The sequence below is a fragment of the Bison bison genome, unplaced genomic scaffold (genome assembly GCF_000754665.1).
Source record: "Bison bison bison isolate TAMUID 2011002044 unplaced genomic scaffold, Bison_UMD1.0 scf7180017864163, whole genome shotgun sequence".
NCBI lineage: Eukaryota > Metazoa > Chordata > Mammalia > Artiodactyla > Bovidae > Bison > Bison bison.
This window is the reverse complement of record NW_011494735.1, coordinates 6,686,630-6,699,944: the sequence shown is the minus strand read 5'-3', so window position 1 is coordinate 6,699,944 and position 13,315 is coordinate 6,686,630. Positions and strand designations below refer to the sequence as shown.

General features: G+C 37.2%; 1 protein-coding gene across 1 annotated transcript in view; it reads right to left on the bottom strand.

The window, feature by feature from the left end:
* GRIP1 (glutamate receptor interacting protein 1) overlaps positions 1–13,315 on the bottom strand; it is a 464,606-nt gene that overhangs the window by 342,725 nt on the left and 108,566 nt on the right. The gene's annotated exons all lie outside the window — the stretch shown is intronic.

Below are 13,315 nucleotides of genomic sequence, written 5' to 3'. Positions count from 1 at the left end.
ATAGGCAATAAACCTGGAGAAGCAACTCAAACAACAGGACACATATGTAAATGAGGAGTATCAATTTCAAAGAGAAGCCACGGGCTGGGTGATATTCGGCCTGTTAGACATTAATATGCTACAATCTATGATCAAATCATGTTGCAGGAGAAGGGAATGAGTAGTTATTGTTGAATAAGTACAGAATTTATGTTTAGAGTGATGAAAAACTTCTTAAAATGGAAGGTAACAGTGGTTGCACAACACTGTGAACGCGTGTAATGCCAGTGAATGGTACACTTAAACTGGTTAAAAAAACAAACAAAAACTAAACCACGTGACAGAGGTATGAGAAGTACACGTGTGTCAATGAAAGGAAATAGGTCTAAAGCAGATCCCAATTCAGCAGGCAGTAGATGACAACCATACATCAGTACCAAAGAAACAGGGGGTAAAATTGGCTAACTCCTCTAAAATAGTCAATTTAAATACATTGCACAAACATCAAAATAAACTCCTGCTTAATAAGCATAACATATAAAACAAAGAACATAAACTATCTAGAAAAACACTTGGGTGAATATTTCAATCTGTGGATAGGGAAAAATTTTCAAAGCATAAAAGCAATGGAAGAAATTAGAAAGAAAAAATCAATAAATGCTCATATTTAAAAATACTACTGTTAAAAGAAATAAAAGGTAAATCAGAATGGTAAAGAATTTAACATTAATGTGAAAAAAAGGTTACTCTTACTCCATAAGAATTCACGAGGATCAATAAAAAAGTCATGCCAGTCACCCAAGAGACTCCTTAGCCAAGTCCTTATTGAGTGAATTCATGAATGAATGAATGTATCATTGCTGAGAAACAGAATTACAACTGTTAGGTAGTTAGAGTAGGAAAAAGGAGTCCAGAATGGCGGTGGCTAAAAGACAAGGAAGGGAAAAGCCCGCGAAAATAGAACAAAGGAAGCTCCGAGGACCGGAGTGAGGACCTCAGACAGAACTAACAGCACTCTTGGCTACTCCAATTCACTTAGCGCAGGCCCAGGGGGAGGAAAAGACGTATACAAAGACGAGGCAAAGGGCCGGGGGTCTCTCTCCCGCGTGCGCGTGCACTCTCTCTCTCTTCTCTTCACACCTTTTGGGTCGAAATGCCCTCACGCCTCGAGGATGTATTTTCCTTTATTTTCTAAATAAAACTGATCAGTCTAAGAACTATAACACGGACTGTCCAAGAGCTGTGACCTGCCGAGGGCTTAATGTCTGTCACTTCAAATTTTTGTTGAGACGAGACAGAACCGAGGAGATGACACTCCCCTGACACAACCATGCTTACTTTTCTTTTTTCCCCTAAGATCCGAAGTTGCTCTTACATGACTTTTCCATTCAGAATACCTACAATAAAAGCTATAAAATAACAGCATCCTTCCATACAATTAGCCTACTGCACTGAAAATTAATGCTATAAATAAACTGTGAGATACTACAGAAGATTTAAAACTAATGAAAACATCTGTTTCACATTCATATTTAACTTTTCAATTGGAGAAAAATGAAAACACACTGAAATACCACTTGAAAGCTGGTTCCCATGCATGGGACTGTTCGTGCTCGGACAACTCTGGAACCTTCCCTCGGTCCCAAAGTCCACACATTCTTAGAGACGGCCAACTTCAGAGCCTGCTTGCTGCGGTTTCTAAGCTGTAGCTGCTGCTCTGAGCATGTCCCAGATTTAGCCATCTCAGGAATTATTTATTACTTCTGCAAATTTACACACTTATTTTGATGAGTTAAAACATACCATGTAAATAAGCAATGTGGATAAAACTCACTTATACTTTACAATGTCTTTTTAAAAGAGTAAACATGATCATTTTTCTCTGAGAAGCAGCAACCTATGATTTTATGGCCAAGTTCATGACTGATTTTTTTTAAAGTGTGCAAATTTGTTCTGGCCTATTTAGAGCAATTGATATGGTCTTTAATAACCCTCTTGGGCACTTCAAATACTATTTATTTTAAAAAGAGGTAGGCTTTTTTGACGAAATTCCTTTTTACTCATTTCTCCTTCACAAAGTTGTATAACGGTGAATATACCCATAATTCAATCACTCCTAAAATTTCTTTCACTGCCCTGTACTGAATGCTATGCATTGAAAATTCCTGCATTTTTGCTAAAAGTCTTCCATCAGTTTTAATGTGGTTCTACCTCAATTTATACTATAGTGTTATCTTTCTAGGTCTGGCTTATTCACTTAGTGTAATGCCCTCCAAGTTCATGCATGATGTTACAAATGGCAGCATTTCCTTCTTTCTCATGGCTGAATAATATTCCATATATAAGATGCACATGTTCTTCTATTTATCTATTCTATATACTGAACACAAAATATATGCATGTGCTGCATGCTGTGCTTAGTCGCTCAGTCATGTCCAACTCTGGGACCCTTGGACTGCAGCTCTCCAGGCCATTCGTCCACTGACGGACATTTGTTTCCACACCTAGGCTCTTGCGAATAATGCTGCAATCAATACAGGAATACAGGTATCTCTTTTAGATAACGTTTTTGCTTCCTTTGGATATGTACCCAGAAGTGGGATTGCTGGACCATGGGCCAGTTTTACTTTCTTGAGGAAACTTTATACTGTTCTCCATACTCACTGGACCGGTTTCCATTCTCACCAACAGGGTCCAGCACTGCATGCTGCACTTATATGTGGAGTCTTAGAGAAAAAGTCAAACTTCTAGAAATAGGGAGTAGAAAGGTGATTGCCAGGGATTGGAATGAAGGAAACAGGGAGAGGTTGGTAAAAGGGTACCAACTTTCAGTTTTAAGATAATGTCTGAGGATCTAAGGTTTAATACGGTGAGAGTAGAATTTAAACGTTTTTATCCCAAAAGGGGGAGGGTATAAATATTCCAGGTGACAGAAATGTTAATTAATTCAATGGAGGGATCTCTTCACAATATACTGGATGTCAAATCATCATGTTGTATAGCTTAAATATCTTACAGCTTTATTTGTTGGTTACACCTAAATATAACTGAAAAGAGAAAAGAAACAGAGAGAAGCAATGGCTATTGGTATAACAGTCCACATTCTAAGAAAGTTGCTAACAGTTTAAAGGGCATGTTTTCAGAATCCCTGTTACTGCTTTTTAAAGCATATTCTTCCCTATCCATGCAGCAAATTAAAACAAACTAATCTGAAAGAGGCCTACGCTGTAACAAGGAACAGGTACACGGGCAGCAGCAGAGGGCAGTGAGAAGACAGCACAGAACGGCCAGCTTTCTCACTGATACAGAAGTAGTGCCGACTGTGGTGATTACACACAGTAGGACCAGTGAACAGTTTTTAAGGAAAACCAACAATAACATACTTTTCCACCTTAAGACATTGTAACAGTTTTTAAAGTTCCTTTGATAATGATTGATGCTTTTGAACTGTGGGGTTGGAGAAGGCTCTTGAGAGTCCCTTGGACTGCAAGATCAAACCAGTCAATCCTAAAGGAAATCAGTCCTGAACATTTATTGGAAGGACTGATACTGAAACTAAGGCTCCAATACTTTGGCCACCTGATGCAAAGAACTGAATCATTGGAAAAGACCCTGACACTGGGAAAGATTGAGGGCAGGAGGAGAAGGGGATGACAGAGATGGAGATGGCTGGATGGTACCACTGACTCGATGGACATGAGTTTGAGCAAGCTCCAGGAGTTGGTGATGGAGAAGCCTGGTATGCTGCAGTCCATGGGATCACAAACAGTTGGACATGACTGAGTGACTGAACTGAATTTGGTAACGATAGTCACAGGTACAAAGATATGATTTGATACCATTATACTTCAGGGCAATAATATTACCATGTGTGTGTGTGTGTGTGTGTGTGTGCATGCACATGCTCAGTCATGTCTGACTCTTTGCAACCTCATGGACTGTAGCCAGGCAAGCACACTGAAGTGGGTTGCCATTTCCTACTCTGGGAGATATTCCTGATCCAGGGATCAAACTCACATGTCTTGCATCTCTTGCATTGGCAGGTGGATTCTTTAACACTGCACCACCTGGAAAGCCCATAATATTATCACTTCTTTGAAATATTAAGAGAAATTAGATTTTACACAGCCCTCAAACATAAACACATGTTTTATATGTTCATTTAACATTCTTATCCTTTTAATATTTTGTATTAAAAGAATGTTAGGCAGAACAGAAGAATAGATGAATATGCTAATGGATATAAAAAGATAAACTTGTAGCCTGGCCACAATGAAAATATATGAAGTTAGGTTATGTTTATGCTTATATTACATGTGTATACTTAAAAATTTATATGACTATATATCTTAAAATTTCACAAATTAAAGTCTATACTCTTTCGCTCTGAATGTGGTAAACTACATTTAGTTGTAGTTGACTCCCTCTACTGGCTGATAATGATATTTTTGATGAAAACACATCTGTCAAGATTCTGACAGATAAAATAATTATAATTTGTAAAATATGACAAATGAATAACATTACCATGAAACATGAATTTAATAGCTAGAGGGAAATTAAAAGATAATATAACATCAAGAATTAGAACACACACACACACAAATAATAAAAAATCTCCTAGGGGCATTAACTATACAGTAAATAAAAGGATATATTCAAAATAAAGTATTGTCAAACAACTTTTAGACTCTAACTGAGTATTTGGTAATTATATTCAAGGACAAATAACTTCTTTAAAAACTGAAGTAGAGTTGATTTACAATGTCATGTTAGTTTCAGGTGTACAGCACAGCGATGTAGTTGTACATATACATGTATATCTGTAAATATATGTGTATATATGTACACATACACAGATACATATATATCTTCTTTTCCAGATTCTTTTCCTTATAGGTTATTAAAAATATAGTTCCCTGTGCTATATAGTAAGCTCTTTTTGGTTATCTATTTTTATATATGATAATACATGCATGATTAGTTGCTCAGTCGTGTCCAACTCTTTGTGACCCCATGGACTGCAGCCCACCAGGCTCCTCTGTCCATGGGATTCTCCAGGGAAGAATACTGGAGTGGGTTGCCATGCCCTCCTCCAGGGGATCTTCCCAACCCAGGGATTGAACCCAGGTCTCCCACATTGCAGGCAAATTCTTTACTGTCTGAGCCACTAGGGAAGCCCAAGAATACTGGAGTGGGTAGCCTATCCCTTCTCCAGGGGAGCTTCCTGACCCAGGAATTGAACCAGGCTCTCCTACATTGAGGGTGGATTCTTTACCAACTGAGCTACCAGGGAAGCCCATACATGATAGTATGTATACATTAATCCTGCCTCCTAATTTATTCCTCTCCACCTTCCCCTTTGGCAATCATGAGTTTGTTTTCTATGTGTCTGGGTCTATCCTGTTAAGGGCAAATTGCTTTTTTAAGCAAATGAAAAATGAATGTCTCAAGATCTGGTCAGACCTACAAGAAAAAAAAAGTTTCTCCTCACTTTGTTTTTATCATAGTGACTTGAAAATATTTTAAAGTATATTTATAAAATTGTTGATGATTCAGAAGGAAGGAACATTCATGTACTGTTGATGACTGACTCTGGACCAAAGTGATCTTCAAAGGTGGCCCATGGATTGACTGAAGTTAATCTCTTGTCTACAGATCCTAAACCAAGAACATCAAAAACTAAACATTGTTTTTAACCCTTTTGGTGGCAAAATTTGACTTGAGCTAATAAGATTCAATGTAAATCTTTATTAGTCCCTATTCAAGGGACTAAGTGTGAATATCCACATTTCTCACTGCAAAAGTATTAGCATACTTGATTGGGAAAGGAGTACGTCAAGGCTGTATATTGTCACCCTGCTTATTTAACTTCTATGCAGAGTACATCATGAGAAATGCTGGGCTGGATGAAGCACAGCTGGAATCAAGATTGCAGGAGAAATATCAATAACCTCAGATATGCAGATGACACCACCCTTATGACAGAAAGCAAAGAGGAAATCAAGAGTCTCTTGATGAAAGTGAAGTCGAGAGTGAAAAAACTGGCTTAAAACTCAACATTCAAAAAACTAAGATCATGGTATCCAGTCCTATCATTTCACAGCAAATAGATGGGGAGACAATGGAAACAGTGACAGATTTTAATTTCTTGGGCTTCAAAATCACTGCAGATGGTGACTGCAGACCAAAAACTCCACAGCACAACTGCAGAAAAAGAGACTGAGTGTAATAAGGAACATAATACAACATGTAATTTCCTTAATAAAAAGAAGTCAGTTTATAGTGAGTTGCTATTTTTTTAAAATGTCTGCTATTTGCCCAACCTTTTACTACTCATTTTATATAAATTAGCTCTTACTTTACAAAACTATGCAAAGTAAAATTTTTACTCTCATTTTACAGATGGGAATACTGAGGCTTAACGTGGTCAAATAATGGATGCAAAGATCATAGTTATTAGGTGGCAAAACCAGCATCTAACCTCAGTTCATCCTGACTTTCATGATTGCACTTTTACAACTACAGCACCGTCAAAAAAGGATTAAAAAGGGACTTGAGTCTAGATCCTGTTGAGAATACTTAAAGGAACTGATCACACTTAAGGAGTGAGGAGTATATGTTCCACCTCAGTAAAGTGTTTTTAAAAATGGAAGAGGGTCAAATTATGTCTTAAGAAAGAAGAGGAAAAGCTCAATAAAGTAAATAAAATACCCTCACTCTTTGGATGATTGTAAACTAGCCCTGGGAGCTCTTAGAATAATAAATAGTCTTTTAAAGAAATAAGTAGAGCCTCTATGTCCAAGACATTTCTAGCTGAGAGGTGTACTATGGTTTTCCTTTTCACTGGAAACAAGCAGGTCAAACATGATGCTTTTTTCATCTTTTCTAAGTCTGTCTTATTCTTATAGGAAGTTAATATTTATTTGCTGAAACACATGAATGTGGTAGATGGGTATTTCCAAGCCTAAGCAGTTTGTTTCCAAACCTTTACGAGAACTTTTGCACTTCTATAAATAAAATGCAGAAAAACCAATGCACTTACCTTGAGAATTTATTGTTGCTATAATCCCTGAGTTAATGACCCCAAATACAAAGAAGCAATTCACCCCACTCTCCCTATCATACACTTTTCAAGTCCTTATGATTAAAGAGAATTTTAACATAAATAATGCATGATCAATAACATAGTACACCAAATTACATTTTAAATATTCATGCAATTCTTTTAAAAAATAAAACCACAAGTTGCAATTCAAACTAAGGCTTCTGAAGAGGAAGGGATACAATATATGAACAAGTCTAAACAGTTTTAAAGTGAATTTACAGAAGAATCTACCATAGCTTTCTGTCCTTTTAGGTTGCTTCAGCATAGTTTACGACAGTAGTACAAAGGACATAAGTTTCTGAAAATCCTAGATAATATGGTGTGTTTGGCTCAGATATGGTAGATTTGTCTCTAAAAGCAATCTGTTGTGACTTTATAGAGGATATCTTTTTCTTCATTCTTCAAACATAGTGATATCGTTTACTAGACCAGTATAGAAACAGCTTTGGGTATTGATTTAGAGCTCAGATGGATAACCTCCTCTGGAGCTTGTTTGCTCTGATTTCTGCTTTAAGAACATGTCTTTTCAAAATGTTTGGTTAAACGTGTATTTAGCAGGAAAGGAAGAATATAGGCTCTTAATGAAGGGTATTCCTAAAAGCTTCCATTTAAAAGTAAAAAGCAAACTCCCTAAAGATGGATTCAAAATTGATGCATCTCAGTTATTAGTAAATGAATGTCCTTGAGAAACAAAATTTTATAAATGTCTATGTAAAAGTCTAGAGATTTCTAAGAATTTATAAGCATAATTAAATGATCAAGAAAGTTTTCTGAGCAGGGTAAATTTTATCTCATCATAGATCAACAAAAGGTTTTGACATCAAGAAAATTAAATTTTGGCTAAGCCTTGAAATACATCAATAAAACAAAATTCACTGTGCTCTTAAGATACTAAAAGCCTAAAATATGATAGATAAAAACACATATTTATATTCAATGTTGGGGTTTTTTCTTACAATAATTGAGCTTACACTGCTGCAAACCTTGGTAAATTTATAAGTCTTATAGATTGAATGACTGTAAATCCAAGGGCATTACACAAGTAATGGATAAAATAAAAATCCACCTACGAAAAATGCCCTTTTGGAACTAGAACTGGCCTATTTGAGTCTGCTTCAATCGGTTATACCTGAGAAAGTATAACAAATAACATCCTGGTTTATGGACTGAGTTTGAGAAAACTCAAAATTATTTGTCAACCTACACAGCAAGAGTCAAAGATCCTTAATGGGTAAATCAAAGCTGGACCATTAGCTGGTATGAACAGAAAAAAATCTCACGTGGTTTAGGACTAGCATCATTTTATTTATTTTTTTTTAGCATCATTTTATAAAATAAATATTCATGTAAAAATGGGGGCTTCCCAGGTGGCACAGTGGTAAAGAACCCACCTGCCAATGAAGAAGTCTCAGGAGATGCTGGTTTGATCCCTGGGTTGGGAAGATCCCCTGAAGGAGGGCATGGCAACCCACTCTGGTATTTTTGCCTGGAAAATTCGAAGGACATAGGAGCCTGGAGGGCTATATAGTCCATGGGATCACAAAGTGCTGGACACGACTGAGCAAGCATGCACATATAAAAATATCACATTAGTGAAAAATCAACTGAATTGAGTTATCCAAGAACTGTAGTTTATTTTTTATCTTAGTGTCAGGTTTTCTTTTTAAAAAGTAATGATTTTTAAAAATATGGGTGCTTTCAAACTTTGAAATTTAGTACAATCCTATCCATCTCTTACTTCACACTCAATGAAATGTACTGTGTCCAAGCAGTCTGATTTCTGACCACAATTGTCACTTTTTCATTTTAAGTTAACTTTGGAACTTACTAACTGGGAAAATATTTTATATTAATAAAATTGTCATGCAGAAAATGGTACTTTGGGTAAAAGAAAATGGACATTATTCATGGCTAAAACCTACTAACATTATTAAGAGCCCATAAGAGTTGGACAAGTGGCAAAACCTAAATTTTCAGGATAATGCACATTTGGACTTTGAATACAAGGGCACTAAAAGAATGATTGAGGTCAGATAGCACACTGAGCATATTGGTATGACAGAGATTCTGTTTCCTCTAGGATATCTTTCCATTTCGAACTTGAATTTTGAGGAAACATGTTATTGATACGGCTCAATTATATTTCCTGGTTATTTGGGCATGAACAGATAAAACCAACACAAACAAAAGGAGGGTGTAGTGAGGGAGAAATGCAATGAGTAATAGGAACATGTTTTTACAGACGCTGAATTCAGATTATAGTTTCAGCCCTTGCTACCATATTATGTGAACTGGGGTGAATCACTTTACTCCTAAGACACAGTTTCATCATCTGAAAAATATTTATCCTAATAAGGTTCTTAGAGTAAATGAGAGAATAGCATATAGAAGTCCTTTACTCTGGCACTTACTCTGTAGTCCTTAGCATATGTCACTGTGTTGAGTAATTGAGTTTTGCTTGTTTGTCTTCATCTCTAGGTTGACTGCTTGCTGAGGGCAGTCTTTTTCATCTCTATATTCCTAGGACTTTATCAGCGGATGATTAAATTAAAAAAAAATGGTGGCTGGTGTGTGCTGAGAGAACACTACATAGTCAAAAAGTTGAAAGTACTTTCATAGACCACTTTCCTTATCTTTATTTTAAGCCTTTGAAGCAGTAAAGACAGAAAATAAACCAGCAGCCTAATTTTTCTTCCACTAAAATAACCTAATACTGTTCTACTAAAAATTTCCTTCCCTAATTGTTGTCTTTATGACAGTCAATCCTCTCACTTTCTCAAAGGGGAATGAGACAATAGTCACTACTCACCTATTCACAGTCGAAACACAAAGTAGCTAAAAAATTGAGTAGGAATTATTTCTTATGATCAAATGTTTAGCAACTGGTCTTGTTCCTCAAGATACATTTGTTGATCACCTACTCTGTGTCAGATGGTGTTAGGTACTATGGATTCAGTGATAAGTATGGCGATAGAGGCTCAAGTAATTTAAAATCTAAGGATGCACTTAGGTAGACTATAGTCTGCCTAAGAATCACCTGGGGTACTTGTCAAAAATGCAGATTCTTGGGTTCTTTCTCAGAACAATGGAATCAGAAGTCAGCAAGCTTGTCTCCTGAACTCCCCACTCAGTGCCGTTGCCCAAATCCCCCTCCCCTCCCCCTGTGCTACAGGGCTTGTCCAAAATATCTACCACTTTTATTACCTTCCTACTCACTCTTCATTGGCTCAGAGGTTAAAGCGTCTGCCTGCAATGTGGGAGACCTGGGTTCAATCCCTGGGTCGGGAAGATCCCCTGGAGAAAGGAATGGCAACCCACTCCAGTATTCTTGCCTGGAGAATCCCATGGACGGAGGAGCCTGGTGGGCTGCAGTCCACAGGATCACAAAGAGTCGGACACACTGAGCGAGCAACTTAACTTACTCTTCATTGTTCCACTCCAAGGCTACCTCCTCCAGGAATCTTTCCTGATTGTTCCTGTCCCCCGAGAATTAATTATAGAGTTAATTTCTTCTCTTTCTGACTCTTTGTTTACTTTGAAACCATTCTATCAATTACAAGCTGACCATGCTGATGTGTAATTTATTATTCTACTCCTCCGCTTCCTTTAGTGGACCACAGGTTCTGTCAACAAAACTAAGTCCCATTCATCTCTTCTTCTCAGGACCTAGCACAGTAACTGTATGCAATGGATGGTCAGAGAACACTTCAGATCAGATCAGATCAGATCAGTCGCTCAGTCGTGTCCGACTCTTTGTGACCCCAGAACACTTAGTGAATTATAAAATGGAACAATTGAAAAAGCTCCCTGATAGTTATGTCTGGGAATGTCCTTCATCAGAGACTGCCAGGCATTAAAAAATTCACTGAAATTCATCCTGTTGCCAGCTCAGTGACCCTAGACAGTCAAATTCCCCCAACTATAGGGTTGTTTTGACAAGACCTAGAATTGTATTGTTATTTTAGAATTCCCTACAAGATGTCTTCAGTAGTAATTTCTAAGTTCAGGACTCAGTATTCTAAACCAATGTGAAAATATATCTTTGTTTCTTTCTCTAAATCTACCCAATGGATCAGTTTGGTCTGATTTAAATCTAATGATGACTTGTTTAGAAAAGAAAATTAGTAACTTAAGGATTTGTGTTTTTAGGATGTGAAGTGCTTGAAGTACATTTTGTATTCACACTATATTTGTTTAAAATGATAATTTGACTCTCTGAAATACTATGAGCACAAGAGGCTAGAAGAATTAAGGGAAACACATAAGGAGAGAAATCAGTAAAGAATATCAACTGGCTTAATTATCAATCTGACTACCACATGTGTCCTTCAAATCTTTCATTTTCTATTCTGTTACTATAAAATTTATGTCAGACTCTAACCTAAATATATCACATAATCTTAATTTGTTTGTAATTGTACCAAATAACGTCTTCAAAGGAGATGAGCATAAAATGTTTACTTCTTTTATAGTTATGGTAATTATTAAACAGTCACTGCATTTTTCATGCATGGTTTACAATGAGCATTATCTTATTCAGTATACTATGAGAAAATTGTACATCAAGTTTTATTTGATGAGCAATTATTTATATGACTTCTTCAAGTGTTTCTTCTTCTATATTCACTTGGTAAAGTGTTATCACTCTTCCAGATGATTAAGTAAGAAAACAGAGAGTGAGCCTAGATTCTTCCCTTACCATCCATCCATCCATGCATACCACCAACCTCACCCATCAGTTAAACGGAGGTTCCATATTTCACAACCCACAAGTATCTCACCTAACTCCCAGCTCTCTCCTATGCCTACTTCTGTTGCTCCAGTGCAGGCCTTCCTGTCTCTAGCTCCTCCCTCCTCAGCTGCGGCCACTGATCTTTCTAATTTCCCAGCTAAAAAGTCTTCAATTCTTTTCAATTGACAAGGGTATGAAAATCTGAACTCTTCAGCAAGGTACACAGAATCTTTTATGATCTGCCTCCCAGGCAAACTTTATACTTGGCTCTGGTCCCTCAGACAGCGCTCATTATACTTGCACTTTCTGGAACTTGTCACTTGGTCTCACTCCTCCTTAGCAGAGCACACGATCCCTGTCTCTAGAACCTTCTCGCTTATTGGACTGACAAACTCCTATTTTATCCATCAGATCTAAGCTTCAGCATAAGTCCACCACAGCAATCTTATGACTGTAGTTTTTGCTTTTGTGTCTCTCTCTCCTCTAGATTAAACACCTTATGGCTATGAGTATTTCTTTTCATCTTTGTTGCCCTTATGTCAAGAGGAGTGCCTGGCATAAGGAAGAAAACCGGTAAACACAGGTTGAATAAATGAACAGCAGTTTACTTCACCCATACCTAAAACTGGTCCTGCTCACAGTTGTGCCAGAAACTATGAAAACACGAAAACATGTAGTAAGTGGGAATACAGGCAGAGTTATAAAGAGCTTAATTTACCCATCTCTAATCATCTCTCTCCTCCTTGCCTGTCCTCACTGATTCTGCTGTGGGAGCTTTGATGAAGACACTGTAGATCTTAGAGGCTTCAGAAGGGAAGAAACTGACCATTTGGAATGACTTAACAGGCTTTTCCCACAGAAGAACACTCAATAGGCCCAGTCAGTCTCTGGGTATCCCTGTGACCAAAAGGTACATTGTTTAGCTGGTCTGAAGATCCCACTCTCTCATCTATAATTCCTATCATTGATGATGATTTTGAGAAGGATTTATTTTTATTTTGTGGTAAGAAAGATTTGCTATTGCTGATATACAAGGCAAGTTTCCTTATCTAAAAAATGATGATAATCTCCTTTTTTTCCCTTCTGCTATAAAGTTCTAATATGATGAAGTGAAACTACTTTGAGAAGAATTAAAAATATCAAATATACTTTATTATTTTTACCCCCAGCTTATGTGAGTTTATTTAATTTGTATTTTTTTCCCCTTTGTTGAGTTTAACTGATTTGAGGAAAACAGGATTTTTGATCAGTAGGGAAGCGACTTAGATGTTTTGATTATTGGTTTTGTGACCTGGATGTTTAATACAGGCTCCTGGAGACATAGAGATGCCCAGGTCACTTCTGATCTTGGAAATCGGGCTCTGAAAGAAGCTCGGGAATCTGCAGGTTTATACAAGCTCTGGGGGACTCCCATAACCTACGAGGTGGAAAATCTGTTTCGGGATCACATCTTTGAGAAGGCTCACCTCTAAGTGGACGCATATATGATGAACACA